This window comes from Arctopsyche grandis, chromosome 8, assembly GCF_051622035.1.
Source record: "Arctopsyche grandis isolate Sample6627 chromosome 8, ASM5162203v2, whole genome shotgun sequence".
Classification (NCBI taxonomy): Eukaryota; Metazoa; Arthropoda; class Insecta; order Trichoptera; family Hydropsychidae; genus Arctopsyche; species Arctopsyche grandis.
In genome coordinates this window covers 21,558,537-21,579,460 of record NC_135362.1, presented here as the reverse complement: position 1 = coordinate 21,579,460, position 20,924 = coordinate 21,558,537, and the positions used below count along the sequence as shown (strand labels likewise).

At 35.7% G+C, this 20,924-nt stretch overlaps 1 long non-coding RNA gene across 1 annotated transcript in view; it reads left to right on the top strand.

Moving 5' to 3' along the window:
• Window positions 1-20,924, top strand: part of LOC143915427 (uncharacterized) — a 40,276-nt gene that overhangs the window by 11,407 nt on the left and 7,945 nt on the right. Inside the window, exon 2 of the long non-coding RNA XR_013260907.1 lies at window positions 2,142-2,242. This is a non-coding gene — a long non-coding RNA (uncharacterized LOC143915427). The remainder of the gene's footprint in view (window positions 1-2,141; window positions 2,243-20,924) is intronic.

The window sequence follows — 20,924 nt, the reverse complement described above, 5'->3', positions numbered from 1 at the left end:
TTTTCGATGCAAATTCATTTTTACATGCTACAATCGCTATTTATTTAGCTTTGAGTTTTGCTAATTTTCGAAACATTCAAACGCATCCAAAATCCTTGAAAGTATGTGCATAATATACATACATATGTACGTCTCGTGTCATTTTCAAGGTGCGCTGCTTTTTTCCGTCTATTTGCTCATGAATACGTACATATAAAACTCTCTCGTAGATAAATTCGGTCATTAGATTTAATAGCGATAACCGAGAATTTTATATTCAAACGGCGACTTGCCAAAAACGTACACAATTCTTTTCTTCTTTTCTGTGTGTATTTTTTTTTTACTTTTCAATTTAATCGACGGTGATGTAATCGCAAATTTCGTCGTTGCATTATTGAATCTTTTGTTGGTGGTTTTCTTGAAAACGATTATGATTCGATTTGAATTCAAGTGCCGTATGCAGACATACATCGAAACAATCGCCGCGTATTTGACTGTTTTGCATTTCACTCGTCCATAGAAAAATAAATTTGCATAAAATTTTCATTTCGGTGCGCGTTTTCGACGTAGGACATTGTAGCTATGGAGAAAATAAAGCGAATGCGTAGCGCCAGACCGGAAAAGTGAAATGAACCTCAACTCCCTCCCATCCGATAGAAATTCAATTAAAATAACAATTAGCCCTCGCATTATCTCGGTCGCGCGGCGTATTCCTCTCACGACCCCCATACTCATCGATGATACCATATTCAGAAAGTGTTCGCACATTATTAGATTTAATTTTCATTGGAACAACATTTTCAACAAGTTTAAAGAAGAGCTTACCCTCTCAAAAACTGATTGCACACGGCTAAGTTAATTTGCACATATTGCATACATGCTCAGCTTGCTTATATTTTATACATACACAACGTGCCAAAAATTCAATTTTATGCTCAAAGTAACTAATTGTCCCCGATGCAAGTGTATTCAAAGCTGGGTTAGGCCATGCAAGTTCACCTGCGTCTGTTACAGTTTCAAACAAGGCAGGTCGATCTAAATGTGCGTTGATTACATTAAGCGAAACCATACCTAAATGCGTTTTATGTATGAACCGTTATTATTAAAAGTGAAATAAGTCCACTTTTCTTCATATCGAGGAATATCGCTTGCGTTTAAATTTTTTAAATATTATATTGTTAAACAATGTTTTGCGTTTAACAATATTTAAAAATGCTGGTGGCCTATAATACGTTTCTATTTCATAGAACATAAACACTCGCCTTTACAGCTCGCTCCAAAGCAGATAAATACATTCAATCAATCAATGCAATATATGTATGTACATACATATAAGCATTTTATACAATGCGAATTCATACAAACATCCACAGTGAAATTTATGGGGCAGAATTTTATAATCAAATTAACGAACTTCAAGACGCTGAATAACTTGAGATATATAGGAAAGGAGATGCCAATTTTACAGGAACCATATCTTAACAATTTTAAGGAAAAAAATTACAGAAAAATTTGCAAACTGATAAGAAACAATCGACCTGGAATCACAAACCAAGGTCTGGTCAGCAGTGGGACTCTAGTGGGAATCGAACCCGTGACACTATGCTCTAAAACATAATTTATTTATTTATTTAAAGTTTGGACCATTGTAGCTTTACAGGAATTCCTAATGCGCCACAATGGTCAAAAATATGCTATCCACTAGGACACGCCGCTGGTTTTTTCGCTTTTATTTTGCTTTTCCGAGATTCTGGAAATATTAAATTAAAACAATTTGTGAATGAAGTCAAACAGGAAGTATTTTTAGAACTGAAAATTGGGCTTCGCGCCACTTTCAAATATAACGGCTCGTATGTAGATATGTATATATTCACGTGCTTCACTGTTTGATGTTGAATTCGTTTGTTTTATAAACTTCTAGCATCGGATCGATATCGATAATAAAGAAGTCTATTTCTGAACACTCGTTCGTCAGCCATCGCGAAACTATTCTCGTTCACCATCACTCGTCATCCACCCTTACCAAAACGTAAACTTGTCTATCTATCACTGATAGCCCCCCAGTCTATCGATTTAACCGCTCCCTCTTATTTGTTACCACGATACATTTGCTAATTTCACTTCTTTTTTTTTAATAAAATTGTTTTTATTTCTGTTCACAGATTTTCCTGCTTCTTATAAGAAATCTTCAATTGCTCTGCACCCCTTGCACGGCGGCTTCCCCTGTCTTCTCCGCTTTTGAAGAGCTCTATTGCTAATCTATGTAAATATATATATATATATATTTATCGATAATTTTAATGTTATTTTATATTACATATTTTAAGTAAGTAAGCAAAATTTTCCATCGATGCCGCCTGTTCAACAATTCGACTTCGCCGTCACACATCACATCATATAATGTTATATGCAGACAAACACACACACACACACACACACACACACACACACACACACACACACACACACACACACACACACACACACACACACACACACAGCGGTTTCGAACAGCCGAGTAATGCATATCATGTGTTTGAAATGTTTATAAATGCGGCGGGTACGGGTGTTATTGTGTTATCGCGGCTATTTCGCGGCTGCCCAGGTATTCGCACGTAATTATAGCAGTATTTATGTAGATCCGCGGATCGAACGCTGACTCACGCGCGGGTAACGTCTAACAGCTGCCGCCATCCGAAGAGATGCGGAAGAAGAAGAACAGCGTTTTCACCGCTAAAACACATCCATACTGTCCCGTCGCGTCGCCCACGCTCCGACCGTTCGTTCGTCGGATGAAAGTTGTGAAGCTCGTGAACGATCCGCGACCGCCATATTACTTTGTATGTGTATGAACGATCTCGTGCCGCACAGTGCTCGCTCTTTTCGTCGAGCCTTTCCCCCTAGGTACATACATAGGTTGGTAGGTAAGATTCGGATTATATAAAACGGCGGTGAAACTCTTGTCGGTATAACGAGAGCGAGGACTTTCTTCAGACGAATATAGCCCAAGATAAGCCGTTCGATGTGCTGTGTTAAGATTCAGTCGAGGATTCGCGAAAGGCCGCTAATTCGACAGTATTCTCCGTGGGTGTAAATTATTTTGTATTACGTTGCTTTCCGTGATTATATATTTTAACTCTATTTCTGCTTATATGAATTAATCACCGTGACAAAATCGACTTCAAAAATGTTCCTTTGAAATTGTATGTATTATGTATTACATAATGTAGTTTGGGTCTGCCATACGTCCCGGTAAACTGAGACATGTCCCGGTTGTACATATGTATGTAGATCTGTGTCCCCGTGTCCCGGCCCATGAGTCAATTGTCCCGGCTTTATATTTAGCAGTCATTTAGTCATAAGATAGTCAGACAAAAAAAAATGTGGGAATGAAATGTGTAAGGGCTGCAGGGAGCCAAGAGTCGCCATAGCTAATCATACACTCTTCCCTGTGTGGTGTGTATTTTGGGGATATTTTTAACACCGTTAGTCCTATCGAACTGAAACTTAGTATCGGTTACTGAAATTTTTATCGACACGACGTAAATTTTTTTCAAATTTTTAAGTTGACCGGAAATGGTACCTCGCCTTATAGGTGTCCTCTTTTTTTAAGTTTTTGAATTCAATTATCTCCCAAACCACTAACTGAATCGGACTGAATTTTTTTAAAATATAATACAAATAATAATTTTTATAACTTCATATTTTTTAAATATTTCTATCTGAACCGGAAGCAGTACTTTTACTCTAGAGAATCGAAGTTTTTTATGTTTTTTTCAGAAACCTTTTGGTTAATTGAACTGAAATTTCATATCTAGAAGTTTAAGTTTAATACCAAGTTAATTATAAAATTTAGTTAGCATCCGTCAACCGGAAGTAGCAGTTTACTCTTGTTCGATTTTTCTTCCACTATTTTTTTCGACCCCTTAAACATGTGTGTTCGTCACAAAAAAATTCAAGTATAATTCTTGTTGCAATTTGATGAAAATGAAAAAAAATTATTAAATTTTATAAACCGGAAGTGGGATTTTTTTCACTTAGAAAGGTTGAAAATGTTGTGCCCACTACTCTGTCCACACCCCTGAACGTATTAAGCTGAAAATTTATATTTCTATCCTTTATGTACTAACTTAGAGCTGGTAGGGTTTTGGTCAGAATTCGTAAACCGGAAGTAGTATTTCTTTTTTAAACAATATTTCAATATTTTATTTTGATCTTTAAAATTATTTTTATTTTCTTGATATTTAATGAGTATGATACTGATAGTGATTTTTAGTAATAAAAAAAATTTGAACACAATCAGACAACCGGAAGTAGAACTTTTGTTTTGTGCAAGTTTCCATACTTTTGCGCTCAATTTGTATCGCTATCATAGTCATCAGTTCAATATCGAATTTTGTTTTGTAACCTTCTTATATTCCTCAAATACATAGATAAAGTCATGGGTTGGTCACACCCGAATTTTTTTTCTTATAAAGCAAGCCTTATCTTTCAGAAAGTATTTTTTTTAATTTCTAGCAAGAAGCTGTTCCAAATTTCAAGGGAGAACATAAAAAAAGTTTTAAACATTAATTATTTCATCATTTGGTTTGTTATCAAAAACAAACTAATTGACTCAAAACACTAGTTTTGACCAACCGATGAAAATTCTATATGCATATGAATCTCTACAAGAATCGAAAATTAAAAAAAATATTAAAAATAAATAGAAAAGCTATACAATACATTTCTACACCATCGGCTATATGACAAGATTATCTTGGTTTAAAAAAAATACTTTTGACCACGTCTGACGACTACGTGATACATATTTTTACCGTTTTTTTTTTGCAACTAACTTCAATAAAGTCGATTGGAATGATTATTGTTCTGGCGATTGTGGTTGAATGCGATTTTAGGCAGTGCAGTGTGGCTTAGCGCGGAGGAGACGTTGCCAAACGTTCATGATTTTAGCATTCTTTTCCTTCTAACAAACCTGTTTTCAGCTCGTGACGCGGTCAGGAGCGCCACTGGAGCCGCGCAAAAACTGCACTCGCGCCAAATAAAGGAAACCGACCATGTATATTGTATATGTATGTATGTATGTATACTGAACGCTTCGAAGCAACTCGCATATCACATTTTTATTATTGTATAACACATCCATATGTACGTGTATATGCATCTACTGCGGTTCATTCGAGCGTCGTTGTTGCTTTGAGCCCGCCCAACATATATTTTTTTTGAGAACATTCGAATTTTTCATGCCGAAATTTTCAATCACAATATTCTATAACATTTTCCTGTACGTGTGTATGTATGTATGTATGTAGTTGATTGAAAATCTTTCTTAAACGATTATTTATTGTTAGAAAAATGAAAGCCATAAATTTGTAAAATGCTCTTGCAAAATTTATCAAAATGCTATTTCGTATTTGTATGATGTGTAATTTTTCTGACATTTTATCAGTTCCAATAAATGTTGGGTTAAGTTATACGCGCGGGCGCGCTCTACGGGAACTTTCGAAACTTCTCTCCCTGGCAAAGTTTCAGATGAGTTTTTCGCCCGCATTTGAATATATGCCTTGATATACGATATTTGTTTTCAGGATATATTTCTTTAGCAATTATTTAATTTAACTTACATTACATTTCCATCTCCCACTCTGGGTTTTATTGGAACAGGTTTCTGGATTCAAAACTCGCCATTGTGCGCCGAGCGTTTCGTCGTGAATAATAGTTAATTTTCACCAAATAATGCGCGGCGCGTCCGATCGCAACACCTCTTTTCAACACAAATATGTATTAAAAATCAAACGTCTATTCAATATCTCTACCAGTCTGCATTCGAACCGATTGGCACGCGCATTGAATCCATTGCTTAGCTTCTTCATTGTGCACGGATTCTGTGAGTCACTGCCTCACCATCACTTTCCTCATCAATTATGTCAATTGTAAAAGTTTTTCTGCACATATCGGCTGTCTGTTGGGTCAACGTTCTCTTTTGAATGAGATTAACGCGGTCCACTTTCCTTTCACCGCAGTATCTATCTCGGCGACCTCTCGTTGCGACTACCATTCAACTATCAACTGTGTATGTACTACACAAAATCTATCGTGCACCGATTTTCTAAAACATATTCGCACACAATTTGCCGCTTCTCAATATACCGCACGTCAAATTGATACCATTTGATATTGCGCATAAAACGAAAAATATACTCAAGAACTTGGATAAAGTCGTTGAGGGATGCTTGCCATTTCGAGCGATGGTTATACATATAAGTATATATTTTTTTCTTTTTATGATCCATCGGGTGTTCGGGTACTTTCAAAAAGTCGCGATTCCCAGAAATTCATTGTTCTTTTGTTTCACTGCCAGCGAATGTGAAATCAACCCGGTTTCTCCATATAAAGGAGGACAATCGCCAAATTCAGGCAAACATAAATTCTCCACGGCGGACAGTTTAAATAACTGTCTTTTATGATATGTGTATCAAAGTTTATTTTGTTGAACTTTGACCTTCTTTCGGCATCAAAATTAATTCTTGTACCAATTTTTTTTAGTACATCTAATTCAATAAATTTTTCATTCTTGCAATCTTACAATTCCAAAATGAAATTAATGTCGTTATAATATTAGGTATATGAGTACATATATATAACGAATGTATAATAATGTTTTTTTATACTCTTACCGGATTTTATTCTGATGAATTTAACGGTTTTCTCCCGTTGAATTGGGCAGTTGCATCAAAGTATGTATGTGAGATTTTGAATAGATCTTTTTTCATATCAAGTTATTTTTTTACACATCTTTGTCAATGGAATATTTCTAATGAGATGACCGGTAACCCTCTTATTTAACCCTTTGCATTTTTAAACTAGAACTTTGTAATTTCACTTTTTTTTTCAATCGCCTTCCCCCGATAGACGTATGCAAATTACCACTGAATATTCATCACACTGTTCATATCAACATCTTACGTGCTATAAATATGTTTTTATGATTTTTACTAATGCCTAGGATATCCTACATACATACAAACGTACGTGAAATTAGCTTAATTATAATTTTCAAAGGTGAAAAGGTAAACCAACAGGTTGCGGCCTCAGACTAACCCTAGCCATGCTAGGTCAGCGTCTAGGTCCTTTATATAATAATAGTTTATCTTACACACTGCTTAAACTTGTTTTGTGACCAACCCCTCGTTTTTTAATATCTCGTGACAAGAGATTCAAATCTCTCTCTTCACGTTTGACCGTTGATCTTTGCACTATGTTGAAATTTTATAGTTCACGCGTTAACCTCGCGGGTCGTTATTCGATATAGAAAAGCAACCCATAGGCGAACCAATTATGTATCGATTCTATATTTTTATTGGCGAGTCATAATATTTTTAAATACCGTCGCTATATTTTTGTTTTGCAATTGATTGGCTATCTTGAATGTTTCAACGTGTGGTGATGTATGTATGCAACCGCCTTGGACAGGTTGAAATCGTATGTAATAAATATCCTATTAATTCACGAACCAACGGATGAACGCAACGTCATCAATGTTGGTGTACTATTGATGGTGTGGGCGAGTTGTCAACTTTTGTTGGCAAGTTGATACGTTCACATGCTGTCTTGCACAACGGATCTCATTTAACCGGTCGTTCGTTAATGAAAACAAAATTTAGCGGATACTGCACAATCACTTACAAATCTATCTTGCGTTTTGTCTGGGTATGTTTTTTTTTATCAACGCTACGGTCTATTACGCTCTTGGAACATTTTTAGGTATATTGAAGAGCAGTAACGATACTATGTAGTTCGTAATCGAATTCAAAATTCATTTTATTTCTTTTTTCACAATTAAAACGATTCGTTTTTCGCTAGTATAAAGAAACGTTGATTGACGGCAACGAATTTTGATTGGCAGTGGTCGAGAACGATCATCTTGCATTTATTATATTTAATCGATTAAATGATCGGATATGGTTCCTGTCATTGTTGTAGGTCATTCGTGGCATTTTTATTTGAATGATCGCTTCGAGTTTGCGTAAAAATTTCGACAGACCGAAAGTTCAGAGTTTCTCTATACAAAATGTCAAGCTATTGTGTATATAACCTTTGATACATTGATAAAATGAGTGTTTTTTTTTTTTCTTTTGTTTACTAAATTTCGAATCGATTTTCGATTATGCTTAAACGGCGATAACTTTCATTTTTTACAATTAGCCAAAAGTTAAATACATATGTACGTCACGTTTATATTTTAGTACATACATACGTACAATATTAAGTCGTAAAATTTTCATTGTCCGTTTACTGAAAATGTGACTCCGAATGTTACGCATTCAGAACCCGAGTCACGCACGACTTTTAAACAGTAGCCATACGCACATTTTACATCCGATGATTCACACCCACTTTGTTGTGAGAGCAAGTGAAGTACATTTACCGTGCTGTATGTGTGCATGTATGTGGTACATCGTTCGACTTCAAATAAAATGACGGGATTCGAGTCTGCGGTAAGTCAGTATCGATTGACGAACACAAGCTGTTGATACTCGAGATAATGGACGAAAGATGATACATATATTACGAGAGAGTAAATGAGAAGTATGAATTTGTGTGTGTGTGTGTGTGTGTGTGTGAGAGCAGGTGTGTGCAGGTATGTGTGTATGACGTGACGATCGAGATTCGCGGAGTCGGAGTCGGAGCCGGAGCCGGAACCGGTCCTGCACCGAGCCGCAGCTGCACGCGCAGACGACCGCCAGACGGACACCACTTTCGCCAACACGCCAAGCCGCAATTCACATTATAATTGCTCAACATTAGAGCCTCGTTCGCTATCCTCGCGAGACAATACTAAAAACGTAGCGAAACCCGCTCTCGTTTGTGTGCCCCACGACTCGACTCGACTCGACTCGACTCGTTTGTCGGCACGCCGTTCTTTCGCCGCATTGTTTTCGATATGCAAAATTAAGCTAATCGGCGATTTCGGTCTTGCGCTGCCGGGTCTTTCGTTCGCTCGCTCATTTGTTGTGCTACAACAACGCTCGTTGTTCTTTCTGGTTTGCGATGTTCGGGGACCTTCGTGGAGGTCCGCGCTGTCTGTACACATATCGAAAAAACAAATCGCGCTCTAAACTAATCGTTCAATAGTAAAGTCCTACTGATTCAAACTGTTTTGTTTATTCTTTTGGGTGGGCTTCACAGTGACATTGGAATTGTATTCGCGATACATACTAGTCTTTCAGATTATGTTCGTTGGGGGTTTTATAGGTCAACTTTAATAACAGGCTAGGCGAATTAATCGGCGTTGCTCGAATGGGTGAAAGTTTGTAGGAAATTGAAGTTGAAAAAATGCCTTTGGTGACCATATTTCCCAGGAATCAAAACGGGTAATATTGTCAAGAAATTATAATGTTTTTCAGAACGTACAATTATTGTTTGCAAGATGAAAGAAAATCCCCACACACACATTTTTCTAGATCACGAAAACGTGATCAGTGATCGATTTTGAGTTCGAATCAGTCAAAATCTCGAGTTCGAATTTTCGCATGATCACAAAACTTCTATTGTTACTACGTACATAGATTAAGTAAAAATTAGTATCTTTCTGATATTAATGGCTGATATTTTTTTTTCTAAAACGTAAAATTAAAAAATAAAATAACTACAGATTTTCTAAAATGATAACCTTGGTTCCTTTTACAAACAAAATTTTGATTTCTTTAATTTTCATTTCTTCTTTTTGTTAAGTAATATAATTTTTACCAGAACGTACATTTCTTTAACAGAAGAAAATGAAACAAGATAAAAAAACAAAATATGATATAATATTGTATCTTACAGTAATTTAAAAATGACTGATGAAAAAAAGCTATTTGTTTTTCAAAAAATATGTGCAAACAATACCGGCCAAAACGGGACGTATGGTCACCAAACTTGTAACTCTGCTCTCCGACTCTTTCCAAAAGCCGTCTGCGGCTTAAGTTCTCAGCAAAACTCGACGTTGGGACGATGCTTTTCGCACAAAAAATGGTTCACTAATGTTAGTTACTCATTGTCAACCATGCTTTTTTGCTCTCTTGCTTTGTTAACTAATGGAGCAAACTATTGTTATTTGAAAAGCACCAAGCCAACGCCCAAGACTAGTTGTCAGATAGCATACTACTTATTTAATTGATTTTAAATTGAAACCGTAGATTTGTCAGACAAATAAACAAATATTCAATTTGAAGCGAAACACCTTGATTGCATAAACTCTACCATTAAAGGTCTATTCTTATTGGCATAGCACAGACCAATATAATGTGCCAAAGAATACTTTTCGTACTGCTATTCATGTGCAGTTGCCGGTCTGTACTGTGCCAATATGAATAGACCTTCATTTTTTTTTCATTCTATGACGCTTTCAGTATGATGTTTCATAAATATAACCCGTCTAAATCCATTTTAATTTGTTAAATCTGCTTGCTCCGTCTGATATCCGTTGTTCTCTTTCATTCACATAAAATATCTTTTGATCTATATACATACATTCGCATGTAATCTAAATGTAACATTCGTCATTCTTCTTTTCATCGGCCGTCGTATTAGATACATATGTACATATATGATGCTACATTTAGCTGATTACAGCTAAGGATATCAACAAAAAAAAAACCTCGCAACTGAAAGACTCATCTTCAGAAGAGAAATGAAACTAGCTCGATAAAATTGATAGTCTTAAGTGCTAACAGCTAAAGTCCAAAAATCTCATGCGTATCTCACCGCATGGAAACTCGCCAAGTTTATATTATATTTATATACAATTGTATAATGTGCACATAGTTCAAAATGTTCCTCCTCCCTCTATACCGCTGCTGCTCTAGGTGTTCTCCAGGTGTGGTGCATTCGTTGCAATCGTCGCCTCAATCCCCGAATTATTTATTCCATTCAATTTGTCAGTTTTATAGGAGCGTCGTCCGTTCCCACGAGCCGTACAGTTCCCAGATTTGCATTTTTCTCGGAAACAATGTTAGGAAACGCACGGCCAGATAGTACGATAGACGAGTTCTCAATGTATTGGGGTGTGTGTGTGTTTAAAAGTACATATGTGTGTGAGTATGTTTAAATCGTATGCAAACTTTGTTGTACAGGGGAGAGATGCGCTTTCTCTCCGGTCTGGTCTGGACCAGTCTTGACCAACCCTTATGTTTACACCAGCATCATACGTACGTATGTACGTCCAAACAATAGTTATTACTGAGAGCACATGCTCGTGTCGTATGTATGTATGTATGTATGTGCTCAAATGCTCATGTATGTATGTACTATGTGCGGATTATCTTCGTTTTCTTATTTCGCGCATAAGTTTCTTTGAATAATTTTATCAGATAATATATTATGAATTTATTTATTTTATACAACTCTGACGACTTCCGAGTTTTTACGCCTTCAGAGGATATTTATCTCTTTTGTTAAGAATATTTTTTATTACGTGAAAGGGCTGACGGTCAAGCTACTCCAGCCACGTTTACAGTTTGAATTATTGCTGCCTTCTTGACTTTGTTTCGCTTGTTTATTTTCCGGCATAAAGATTTTCTTTAGACTTTTATTTTATATACCTACATTTTCTAAATATTTTTCTCGGAAAATTACAGTTTTTTTCTCTCTCGAAAGCAAAATGACGTTGAGATTATGGTTTTGTGTAATTCTCTCACGAATTAAAACATTAAAATCATTCTTTTTTTTTGTGATCATAAAAATAATGTAAACATTTACGGTTATTAGCATATTTAAAATAATTACAATTTGATGAGGCGAATGAATGAACTGAAGTGAATTTCATTCATAAATTTCATACATAATTTTTCACAAATTCACAAGTATCCTCTTCTTACTTTTTGTTCAGTTGCTGTTCATAAAATTACGGATACATATTTTTCCATTGTGCGCATTTTACGATTTTCGTGTGAAATGTACTTTTCTGTTGTTCTGTGGGAATCACAGCCAACTCTAAAAATATTCATGCATAGATAATTACTTTGATACATATTATATAGTATGTATGTGTATCATAAATTTTAACCCGTTATGTACATTTCCCTTGCAATTTTTTTTATACATATACATGCATATACATATTATATATACGGATATTTACCCTGTAACTTTCAAATTTATAGCCATCGTCAGAATTGAAATACAGTATGCATAAATTATAAGTATATCTGTTAATTTGAATTTGAGCTGCCGTTTTCGAAAAGCATCCTCCATTCTCTCCCCCCCCCCCTATCCGCTAGCAGTCTAGTCGAAGCGGATCATTAAATATTTACTCACCGCACACAATCATCTCTGGGATACGATTCTTAAAATATTCCAACTTCCGATACTACAGGGGTGGTGGAGGCGGCGTTGTTAACCCTTCCGATGTCGACCGGTACCGATGTTGATATTTGAATAATATTAATATTTGTCATCGGCACTGCTCCGACGGAGACTGTACTTCTGTGCATTCTCGCAGTGCAGAGAGCGAGAGGATCGCCGGGCCGCGTCCCTCGTGTACGCAACTTTGAGGGGTGGTTTTCTCTCCCTTACTTCATCATTATTCTCATTCACCACGCGCATTATTATAATGCCGCTTTGATGAAAGACTGGACATTGAAAACCGTCGGTGAAATTTGCCCGTGCCGGCCACAGTTGTGCATAATACGTCGCGACGAGAGGACTTCTGCTCCTTGATCTTTTTTTTATCGCAAAAACTGCTTTCATCTCAGACTAACTTTTTTCTTTTTCTTTACTTTAACTTTCGTCTTATTAATATTTGCATCAGAGCATGCGATGATCCTTACGATCTTCTCATGTGCTCAATGTGTGTCGTTTCACTATCGACAAGTTTTTTCGTTTAATATATCTACACAGTTTTTTTATTTTTATTTTTAGATTGCTCATTTCATGGAATTCGATAAAATGACTAACTTCGATTGCGTTTGCACGATGTGTTGTGTTTGTGAATTGTGTTTTTATGTGTCAGTTGAATGTGAGTATTTGAAATAATATATGTACGTACATATGTAATCGACTTTTTAAAAATTCAATCAAAACTTTTGTATTAAAAACTAAAGTATAATAATATATGTTCGGCAGTATAAAAAGATACGATCTAGATTCGCCGAATCACCTGCCGCGTCACTTTTCACCTGTCGTTTGCCAATTTATCCACCAGCAACCCTCGAATTCTTAGTCGGTTCTAAAAACCACCAACCAAGCTTGTGGTTGTTTGATGAAAAAACAAATTATTTTACTGCCTCAAATACACGCATGAGATTTTTCTGAAAGATCTTGCATTTGTACACATGTATGTATGTATGTATTTTTAAATCTCGAAACGTCTCCGAAATACATTGCATCTACCATATAAACGAAATTCTTCAGCCGAACGTGTTGTCGTTATTTTCGTCGTACTTTTTCGTATCCCAAACGCTTTCACATGATTTTTAAATCCATACAATATAAACATGTAGTGACATTTATAAATTGTAATCCGAAGATATCACTTTGTCCATATATCAGAAAATACTCGTTTGCTTGGCGACCCTTTAACAATATTGTGTGAAAATATTTCCTATAAGAGAGTGGATGGTCGGTTTTTAAAGCTTTACGGTCAAAGCTGTTCCGGGGATTTATAACCCCCTGTTGCCACCTCCGAAAGGCGGGGGCGGCGACCGGTTCGGGGAGAGTGTGGGGCGGCAAGGCGACGTCCCATCTAAAGGCGACGTCCTCCCCGTCCCCGTCCCCTCCGTTCAGACGATGCACCGTTTCCCGTCTAAATGCAATACGCGGGAACATTTCGTCTGAATCACACAAATTGGTTTCCATTACGGCTCACCCACATAATGAAATGTTCCTCATCCGTAGCGTTTAATTACGACTTTGTTCGCTTCTCACGGCATACATATCTCGCGATTTTGTGTCTTCACACAGCGCCACACCTCGCACGTTGCTATTATTATACTTATGTACCTACGTATTACGTTTGTTTGTGCATGTTATATGAAATGAGTGCGAAACTAATTTTGAATGGACCTCGACATCAACACTTTTTGTATTAAGAACAGAAGAAGACCCGCTTTACATGTGTTTTATAAATATAAGTAGTCTTGGCGTGTTTGAAAGTAATAATTTTTATCAGCGTGTTTTATGCATGTACGTAGCCGCATATGTATGTACATATATAAAATGTGCTTAAAAAGTGTACATATACGAGAATTACATACATACATACATACATGTGCTTATATGATTATCATGTGATTTTCCTCTTGAACCAGAGCATTGGTTTTTATTCAAAAATGAAAAAAAAACGGTCGCATTCAATTAAGATTTTATTACATGCGCTTAAACTATTTGATGTGTGTAGTAAATCGACTGCATTACAAAATACTAGAATATATTTCAATATCGTGATAAATTGCAAAAATGCACCGCAGTTAAATTGTTTTCGAACACATGTGTACTGTACCTACTACTGTTAAATACATTTGTCGACAATTTTTCAATTTTTAATGCGAATCAATGATAAATTCGACTTTAAGTAATGAGTAATAAGTACGCTGTTTTTTAAGTTCTCGACTTCTCGGAATAATAAAAAAAATCAAAAATCATGAATTTGTTATAAACTAGAATACTTACTGTAAGCTTACTAAAATATTCGTGTTTCAGAATTGACGGCGTATACTCAGATCTCATTTCCAATAAAAATCACATAGCTTACTCATTTTTTGTAATTGTATTTCCTGAACATATGTAGGTACATCTATTTTTTTCGGTTCGGTGATTATTCCGCACAAAGTGATCTCTCACACGTCACTAAAATCTCGTTCACGGAACATCTGGCACCCGAAAATTCCATCCAACGAGAACTCGAGTGCCAGATATTCCGTATTCGCGATTTTCATGGCAACGATTGTCGTGTGCGCGGTCGCAATGTGCGGAATAATCCGCTTAATATGTGTATTTTTCATACATCTGTCTTTTTCCATACATATATGCAGTGGTGTGGTAGGGCCAGGTCGCCGATTTTGGCTAATATTAATAACATTTGAGACGAAAAGAATAAGAGGCGACTTAATCGAAATCTTAAATAATCTTAAAGTAGAAAATAATAAAAAATGATCAATTGTCTTATATCCAAACTCATTACGTTCAATGAAAACACTCCTGTTAGAGATCACACTCCCAGACCAAAATCGATCAGAAATTCCTTCTTTTCGAACAGAGTGGGTAAAGTTTGGAATCATCTTCCCAACAATATGTAATAAATTCTGAAAACCATAATATTTTTAAAAACAAACTAGAATTCTTTCTTAAACTTGAAGATTTTTTTAATTCTTCTTTTCCAATATCTTTTATATATTTTCGTTTTCTTTTAGTTATTATGTTATTATGTTATGTTACTTATTATTATAAAGGTTTCAGAAAATATAATAAACATCATAATTTCAACAAGGATATTTTTTATTTAGCATTTGATTTTTTTATAAATAAAAGAGGGGGGGGGGGGCATAAAAATTAAACACCGCCTTAATTTTTTTTTATTTAGCACTACACCACTGCATATATGTATGTGCATACATCTATTTTCCTATAAATCGAGTGTGCAGTTATTTTTTCCATCTTACATATGCATATATGTAAATTAGATTGTCTGTTTGCAATGAACAAAAATTGCTTGCCGCCTCACCATTAGACACCCAATAGATATTTTTCAGCCAATTTTGTTTTCTAACCGAGGGAAAATTGCAAACCGGTCGAAGGCTCAGATACTGAATCTTCAAACGTAAAGTACAACCATACGTATAATAAGCCTAATGATGTGCATTGCAAATGAAAAAAAAGAAAAAAAGAAATGGCCACGTTCGACGCAACAATCGAATCGAGACGCGTTCGTCCGGTTATTCCAACACAGACTACAATGTAAGCAAGTGGGACGAGCGCGAGGGTGCAACCATCAAGTTTTGAAGTGCATGTGGTGTGCTCCCCGTGTCCTTGGTCCAAAAGGATGCCGGCTCTCTTGCGAATTCTGCTTTGATAGCCTTGACCGTCCCGGTGCAGGCGGCCCACGCGGACCAACCCGCCTCCCCTCCCCCTGATCCGCGTCTTTCGCGAGATAACCGCGACGCCTTGTCGCGACAGGGTATTTAAACTAAAACCGCAAATTCGCTCCGAGGTTATATTTTTTACTCGAATCTTGTCATCGCATTGACTCATGCGGTGCTGATTTGATTTTTTAATCATTTTACTCTTTACCGCAATATGTCAAATATTTCCTATCGACAGACACGTCAGATCTTTCAACGATCATTTTTTAGAAGTCTTTATCCCCCGCCGCCACCTTTCCTTTAATAATTTAATTTCTATCCGTTTTCAAATGTTACTAAGAGTGGTACGTGTGAATGGATTAAGAAAGTCGCGTGTGAAATTGTCTGTCTCTTAACTGCTGTTGTGCATAATTTTACACGTTGCACAAAAATGAAAAATTTGTCGTATCATCAACTTTTGGTGTTGTCAGATTCTCGAATTATACTTTATTTTTTTTTAATTATATCATTATTATTCTGTAAAGTGATAATTAAACGTTTATCTCTGTTCTTTATTATTTCCTTCTTTTTTCAATTATATTTTATATGATTGAAACATCTACGTATGTGTATGTTACAGTGAAAGCATATTTCAAGTGAAAATATGTTTTCACTAGGGAAAATATATTTTGACCAATTCAAGCAGTGGAAATGTATCAAACAATTAATTTACAACGTTTAACTCTATAAATTTAATCCTAACAACCCAATCTTATCCTTAAATAATATCAGGCCTAACAATCTAATCTTAAATGAATAAAACCGACCCTGAAAATGTAACTGGTTATGATTTCGCTGAAACGTCAGTGAAAATATATTTTCACTTGAAATATAATTTCACATATGTGACATACATATATACCGATATGATTAAAGATAAACACATCGATTGTTCGGTTTTTGCAGCGACGAACTTTATTTTGGTTAGGAAAATCAATTTTACGCCTTTTTGTGCTTTTTAAGTTTCATAAACATTCTTAAAATATACTCAATGGGATTTCTTACAAACATAATACGTACAATTTTTCGCCAAATTCGATTCAGATCGTTTTTCCCGTAATATATTTTTATAAGAATCTTATTCATTCTGCGCGGAAGTAGAGTTATTAAAGGTGTGAATATGTACGCAAATATGTACGCATATACATATTTTATTTTTTAATATGTATAAAATAAAATATGTACATGCATACACATACATAAAGTTTTTGTGTACTTTGATTGTGCTCTCAATACTCATATTAACAAATGTATGTATGTATGTACATATGTATGTCGTTGGATATTCATTATATGCGATTAATTTATTTTTTTCTATTTTCACCAATTTTTACGAACTTGTTTCTAGAAATATGTCAAAATATTATCTTACTACATATATTGTAATTCCAATAATACAATATTTAATTTTCCTCGTCATTCTAATTTAATAAATAAATTAATTTATTTATTATAAACAAATTTTCGTCAAACGGTGGCCAAAACTTTCTCCGGTACATACATATGTATAAGTATGAGCTGTTATATTTGAAAGTGGTGGAAGTCTTATTTTTCAGTTCCAAAAAAAATTTTACGGTTTGACTTAATTCACTAATTGTTATCACTTATTTTAATTCGATATGTCCAGAATCACGGAAAAGCAGAATAAACGTATTACAGGCCACCAGTATTTTTAAATAGTGTTAAACGCAAATCATTATATTTATTGTTTTGCGAAATATTTCTCGAAATGAAGAAAAATGATTTCACGCCACTTTCAAATATAGCGGCTCATATGATCGCTTAAATATATTTTTAAAATTTTATTTATGGAAATGGGTGATCTACAACTTACAACTCGTCGCCCGACTTAACTGTCAAATATAGAATGAATAATGCAACCGTTTGATTATTTTACATTTAGGTGATATCGTTTTTTTTTTTTTTCATCAAAGAACACATTTTCTTGTGTTCCAAATGTTTCATATCGTCTTTCACGATATTTATAGAAAAATTTCCGGGCAGAAGTCGATTCGCTTGCTATGCTAAACTACCAGGTCATCTAATTATTGTTGTTATAAAATGTCAATATTATTCTATTCAGCGACTTAATTATTATTATTCTAATGCGAGACATAATCTCGGATTTAAAGACAGCATTTTTTCGCTTCAACGATCTATGTAAGTATGTATAATATGTATCCTTTGTACGAATTAACGCACATAATGTCAAAATATGTTTTAATACATATATTTACCACATCATTTAAAAGCAGTTTCGCTAGATGAAAAGTTGTTAGGCGACAAAAACGGTAGATTTTGAAAATGGGTATGTATCACTTTTCATCTTTGCGCAAAATTTTACACTCTTTATTATGAAAATAAAAAAAAATCATTCGGTAGATTTTCGTATATTTTTTCAGCACATTTTGCATTTAAAATACAAATAGATATCCAAGAAAGTTATCGACTACATTTATAATTAAAATAACGACGGGAACTTTTAAAAATTTACCGACTTCGACTCCGACTCCAACTTGAACGATTTTAGTAAGATCGACATTTTTTGCCAACAAATAAAAAGTTAGTACATTCGTACGGTTTTTTATCAATTTCATACAAAAAAAATCAATTTAATAATAAAAAAATGTATGTGACAGAAGAAACAATCGGTTTTGGCCACAACACATCAAAATACAACGTGCAATTCAACGATTTTATTTATAATTAATTAAAATTTATAATTTTTTAAATAGATTATTGAATTTACATTTATTAGCGGATTTACTTTAATAAAATTGGTGAATCTACATAGTTTTTACTGGCAACCTATTTCACGTTTGACTTGCCAGGCGAAAACTGAATCTGTCGTGCGAACTATTTTAGAGAGGGGCATTATTTTTATTTGCCGGGCCGATAAATCGTACCCGTTTATTATTATTATTATTTTTTTCTATAAATCTTTATAAAACAAAAAAAATGTATTAATTAATAAAACATTACAAATTAGAAAAAGATAATCATAAATTTATCAAATTATTTTATTTTACATACTATTGTTGTGCCCGTTGATATTTCAACAGGTGATTTTGGAAAGGACAATAAATTCATTTAAATCATTGAAACATGAATTAAATTCGTAATCACTGATAATAGTTTTATTCTGTAATATATCATAGTGAATTGTGTGTACGAGTTACTATAATACGAATAAATACAAGCACAGCAAATGTTAACTAAAATAATCACACAAAAATAAATACACTTTAATTATAAATCGAATTAAAAAAAATAAAAAAATAATTTAAATAACACTCGTTAAAAGCTATATTCATAACATCACGGAAAGTCATGAAAGTTCCGTCATTTTTTTTACTAAAATCTATGTACATACATATTACAGCGTGGTGGCTTTGCTACAAATGGCTGCAAACCACGCGGTTTGAATTTTGACTGTTTGAATTTCAGCATGTACGAAAGACGAGATATTTCGATGTACATTGATGATTGGCAATTCTTAAAATGGAGTTGGATCTTTCTGGCAAGTTTAAAATGGCAAAAGTATGAAATGAGCATGCGGCCACGTGGTTTGCAACCATTTGTAGCGCAGCGATTATTTACAATTCAATCTAGGTTAACGTTTTTAGGAATAGTAACCACATACATATAGTTATCTAATCCGCGAACATATATAATTTTTTTCATTTACGTTCACCGGTGAATACATGAAATTCGTCGGTCAATTGTAGGTGTATAGACGACGTATTCTAACACGGCACCTTTTGGGCTAAGCCTGCTTGGCACACACTAGACATTTCGGTACGTGCCCTTCAAGGTGTACTACATACATACATAGGTTTCTACCAGCAGTATTCCGAATGGCCAGGCTCTATGCGTGGAAAATTTCGGACACAGTTGTTGTCACCAAGAGCATTGGAAAGTTGCAACCGACCAAGCGTTGGACTGCCCTGGCTTGTGCGCGGGTGTATTGGCGGGTGGGAGGCGGGGGGAGGGAGGGAGGGAGGCAGTCGACGGCGGAGGAGGGCCAGAGGGGGGGGGGGGGACACACAAACGAGTGTGAGCGAGAGTGAATAAGTGTGGTGTGTGTGTGTGTGTCGAGAGTGAGGTGGTGTGTGTGAGAGTGCGCGCGCAGAGGCCCTCTGTGGTTCGGGCCCAGTCCGCTGTGCCGTCGAGCCCGCGCGGACCTGCTCACTCCCGCCCGCACAACATGTAAATTGTGCGAACTCGGAAAAGTGCACTCGTACCTATCTAACCGTGTCTAGAAGCTCGCACACGCGCGCGCACACACACACACGCTCGAGATCGCCGAAAGCCTAGTCCTCGACACAGCCACCCACCACCCACCACCCCTCCGCGACTCGCGAGGAACTCTCGGATCAACGTCCACCCCACGGCCGCCCCGGACCGTTCTTGCAGCGCGATTTTCAAACATGCGCCTGCTGCCGCCGCTGGAATAGACCTCATCCTCCTACACCGCACTGGTATACCATACCGCCTACTTAACACGACGGACCGAACCCCTTCGCCGTGAAAATCACCACTCATATCGCGAACGATCGCTCTCTAGCAATACGTGTGCTTTTTTAATGTTTACCTTTACCATTATTGTAACGCTTGCTAATTTTTTTTATCTTCGTCTCTTGACCTTCAGTGTGGCCTCGCGACTGTGTGATAAATTTCAGTTGCCGACGGCAACTTTGAAATTTGTTCAATGTACGAATGCACCTTTCCGATTTTTATATTATAATATATATATATATATATATATATATATATATAAAACAACACTTTGCCCAAAACGTGCCGATAGTGCTATTCACCGACCCCAATTTGTATGTTGTACGC